We start from the raw sequence: 5,000 nt of genomic DNA, 5'->3' as shown, positions 1-5,000 counted from the left end.
CAAAGCCACTACCACTTTCTTTTGTTTTCTGCAAAATTAGGCAAAGGAGGAGCTAAGCTACGTGTCAACGATAAACATATGCTGTGTGATAACATCCAGGGCCATCGATGCAATTCTGTACTCCGTACGCGTTTTGGTTGCCTCACCCCATTTTCCCCCCTCTTCCTCTCTCCCTCTCCTTCGTGAACAGCTTTTTTTTGTTTCACTTTTCATTTTTCAGACAAAATACACCCGATGCGTGGATCCGATGCATGTTTAGCTGCAAAGAACTATGTTTCACTATATTCCCCACCCGCAACCTCCCTTTCCCTAGGTGTCGGGAAGCTAGACCTCAATTCTTTTCAATAGACAATTGATGGTCCTGAAAAGGACCGTTTTTTGTGGGACCCAACAGACTGACCGACCGACCGACCGACCGACCAACCGACCGATCGACCGACCGATCGACCGATCGACCGACCGATCGACCGAACACTTAAGCACGCTCGCCACGGATACGACGCGCCAGCTGGATGTCCTTTGGCATGATGGTAACACGCTTGGCGTGAATCGCGCACAGATTCGTGTCCTCGAACAGACCGACCAAGTACGCCTCGCTGGCCTCCTGCAGCGCCATCACGGCCGAGCTCTGGAAGCGCAGATCGGTCTTGAAGTCCTGGGCGATCTCACGCACCAGCCGCTGGAAGGGCAGCTTGCGGATCAGCAGCTCGGTCGACTTCTAGTAGCGACGGATCTCGCGCAGCGCGACCGTACCGGGGCGGTAACGATGGGGCTTCTTCACACCACCAGTGGCCGGGGCACTCTTGCGCGCTGCCTTGGTGGCGAGCTGCTTGCGGGGAGCCTTTCCTCCGGTTCAAGTCATATAGAAAGCTCTAGCAAAGCCGCGGGCTTTTGACCGTTCGATGGCTTGTGGTTGAGCCAACCATTTCCCAAGAACAAACGTGTATGATCTGTGTAGTGAACACGTGCGATATCCTCTTAACCACGCGTCGACCGTTACGCTTACGGTGTTGAGTTGGCAGCAGGTCTAGTTGTTTTGTCATACAATTTCGCGGGATATCAATGTTCGATGGCCATGGATTACGGGGAATCCTTTTATAGAGCAGTCTTCGGTTGTATGTGAAACAACCCAATCAATCTTCTTCTTCTTTACTGGCCCGATCATTGAAGTCCTGTGTACAAAACAATCAATCAATATTCAGTCAGCTGCCATACAATCAATATTCAGTCAGTCTTGTGGTTTGTGTAATCTGCTCTGATGCTCCTTGCATGTAAGGAAAGGTTCGCCGTCGTTTCACTATCGTTTACCGGCCCCTACAAATAAAAGCACGAATTGTTTAAAAATCGTCTAACCTAATCTGCAGCATACATACCATACCATACCATACCATACCATACTAGCCGCTCGGCACCCAGGCGCACAGAGAATTTGAGCTTCTTCTTCAGCTTCGTTCAGCTTCAATTGGCATTGGCAATCACAACTTTGTTTGGTCCTAAGCACCGGTGGTCCTAAGCATCGATGCCGTACATCCAACCTGACACTCCTTACAATTAATACAATTGTCACACACAGTGGCGAAATGTAAAAAACAAAACCACCCTATGTTTATGCTAGTGCCGTTTGACGTTTGCATGGTGATTTTTTTGGGTGCTGTTCACATCGACCAAATGACCAAAAATTCAACAGAAATGCGTTCCCGTGCGCAAATTGTTCCATGATAATTATCGCCGCATTGCCTACAACCATTCTGCAGCGATATATGTTGCGTTTTTATCATTTCTTTGCCCATTACGTACACTGGCGTGCGGACGAGAAACTACAAAAAACCACAAAAAAACTAAAACACCGTATCGCAGTGCTGACGTACTAATTAAGTACATTTTTTACAGCCATCCAACACTGAAAAACAACGCTTTTTTACGATTTTCATGAAAATTGTTCACACTCATTTGCACACACAAACCCACCAAGCCCAACATAAAAACCCATGATTGAGTGTTTTTACTTAGATTTACTATTTTACTGAATTTCTGAACGCTTAATCACCGATAAATACCGCTTTTTTACGATTTTCATGCAAATTAGGTTACACACATTTTCACACCAAAACTCACGAAAACCAACAAAAACAACCAAAAATGAGTGGTTTTACTCTAGCTTACTATTTTAGTGAATTTTTGCAACCTCTACTACCGATAAATACCGCTTTACGACCATTGCGATAAAATTCAACTGTTCCATGCATCAATTAATAACACCAATAATAAGAATAATAATGTCAATAATAATGAGAATAATTTATTTCATTTACCAACATACACATTATCAATTTTTTTTTTGTGTATTTTTATAGAGACTTTGAGCCGGCGTGGCTACATTCGCCTCTAAAGTTCCGTATATTCCGATGTTGTTTGGCTTTGCAGCTGTGAGGTGGTTATATTTGCTGCTTTAGATTGGTGAGCCGTAGGAATTGAAGTAATTTCGCTTCGCTTTTTTTATCCGGATATAATATTTTGTGCAGTTGTGGGTCAAGACGGCAGGAGGTACGGTGCCTTGAGAATCCTAGACAGTCCACAAGAATATGTTGGACTGTAATAAAAACTCCACAGTAACTGCATAGTGGCGGAGGCGCTCGATCTAATATGTGTGTGTGTGTAAGCCGTGTATGGCCGATGCGTAGGCGGGACAGAGTTTTTTGATCATTGCTGTTATTAGTATCAGGCCAGGGTGTTGTAGTTGTTTTATTTTTCTTAATAGTGGTTGTTGTAGGTTGGACCAGGTGTATTCCCAGCTTGTGGCTATTGCTTGATTGGTTGAGTTCTGTATATCTTTCCTGGTTATTGGGTCGTGGTTTGTATGGGTTTTATTTCTGCCTTTAGTGGCTAAGAGGTCTGCTTTTTCGTTCCCTCGAATGTTTGCATGGCTGGGAATCCAACATAAGGATACTGTGGATTCCTGTGCAAGTTGTTCGAGCTTTTGGATGTTAGCGTCTCTGGAGTTGCCGTGTTCTAAAGCAGAGAGTACGCTGGCACTATCTGTGAATATGACAGATGGTTTGTCGGAACGTAGGCAGTCTTCTATTGCAATGGTGATGGCTATTGCTTCGGCAGAAAAGGATGATGTATGTTCTGGCAGTTTGATGGCGATTTTGTCAAATTTGGAATAAATTCCACAGCCCGCTGTGTTGTTGTGGCTAGAGCCATCTGTGTAAATGTGGTGGTGGTGTTTGTAATATGTTTGGCGCATTTCAGAGAAAAGAGTGTTGGTTTCAATCTTTCGTTGCTGTTTGTTGAAACTGTCTCTGAAATGCCAGTCGCTACCAGAAGTCGACCGAGCTGCTGATCCGCAAGCTGCCCTTCCAGCGGCTGGTGCGTGAGATCGCCCAGGACTTCAAGACCGATCTGCGCTTCCAGAGCTCGGCCGTGATGGCGCTGCAGGAGGCCAGCGAGGCGTACTTGGTCGGTCTGTTCGAGGACACGAATCTGTGCGCGATTCACGCCAAGCGTGTTACCATCATGCCAAAGGACATCCAGCTGGTGCGTCGTATCCGTGGCGAGCGTGCTTAAGTGTTCGGTCGATCGGTCGGTCGGTCAGTCTGTTGGGTCCCACAAAAAACGGTCCTTTTCAGGACCATAAATTGTCTATTGAAAAGAATTGAGGTCTAGCTTCCCGACACCTAGGGAAAGGGAGGTTGCGGGTGGGGAATATAGTGAAACATAGTTCTTTGCAGCTAAACATGCATCGGATCCACGCATCGGGTGTATTTTGTCTGAAAAATGAAAAGTGAAACAAAAAAAAGCTGTTCACGAAGGAGTTCCGTTATTACCCGTATACTTTTCAATAGTTTTGCCGATGATGAACGGGTTGGTTGGTAGTTGTTGATTTGTGCTTGGAGCAAGGACGAGGAATAGTAGGTCCCCGTTTGCGTTGTTAAGATCCATCCACTTTGGAACGGGTCTACTTCTTCCGCTTTGACCAAGAGGGGGGTAGTCCCTCCTGGGATCATGCGGGTCCGACATCCTTTCGGTCCGCCTCACTCTCCTTGTTCTTTTTGAGGATGTTTTCTCTCTGGTAAGTCTTCTTCTTCACTATGCGGGAAATACTGTGTGTTTTTGTTCTTCACTATTACACTGGCTGTATGTCACGCCCACTTATTTTGGTCCACCGTTTTTTACACTTTTGAACTTAGGCACAAAGCCACTACCACTTTCTTTTGTTTTCTGCAAAATTAGGCAAAGGAGGAGCTAAGCTACGTGTCAACGATAAACATATGCTGTGTGATAACATCCAGGGCCATCGATGCAATTCTGTACTCCGTACGCGTTTTGGTTGCCTCACCCCACCTTCCCCCCTCTTCCTCTCTCCCTCTCCTTCGTGAACAGCTTTTTTTTGTTTCACTTTTCATTTTTCAGACAAAATACACCCGATGCGTGGATCCGATGCATGTTTAGCTGCAAAGAACTATGTTTCACTATATTCCCCACCCGCAACCTCCCTTTCCCTAGGTGTCGGGAAGCTAGACCTCAATTCTTTTCAATAGACAATTGATGGTCCTGAAAAGGACCGTTTTTTGTGGGACCCAACAGACTGACCGACCGACCGACCAACCGACCGATCGACCGACCGATCGACCGAACACTTAAGCACGCTCGCCACGGATACGACGCGCCAGCTGGATGTCCTTTGGCATGATGGTAACACGCTTGGCGTGAATCGCGCACAGATTCGTGTCCTCGAACAGACCGACCAAGTACGCCTCGCTGGCCTCCTGCAGCGCCATCACGGCCGAGCTCTGGAAGCGCAGATCGGTCTTGAAGTCCTGGGCGATCTCACGCACCAGCCGCTGGAAGGGCAGCTTGCGGATCAGCAGCTCGGTCGACTTCTGGTAGCGACTGGCATTTCAGAGACAGTTTCAACAAACAGCAACGAAAGATTGAAACCAACACTCTTTTCTCTGAAATGCGCCAAACATATTACAAACACCACCACCACATTTACA

General features: G+C 46.6%; 1 pseudogene; it reads right to left on the bottom strand.

Moving 5' to 3' along the window:
• Window positions 1–475: 475 nt before the first annotated feature.
• On the bottom strand, window positions 476–4,886 carry LOC128729518 (histone H3-like; annotated as a pseudogene).
• Window positions 4,887–5,000: the final 114 nt, after the last annotated feature.

This window comes from Anopheles nili (genome assembly GCF_943737925.1).
Source record: "Anopheles nili chromosome X unlocalized genomic scaffold, idAnoNiliSN_F5_01 X_unloc_19, whole genome shotgun sequence".
NCBI lineage: Eukaryota > Metazoa > Arthropoda > Insecta > Diptera > Culicidae > Anopheles > Anopheles nili.
The sequence above is the reverse complement of the archived record's forward strand: the minus strand, read 5'-3'. Positions and strand labels throughout refer to the sequence as shown.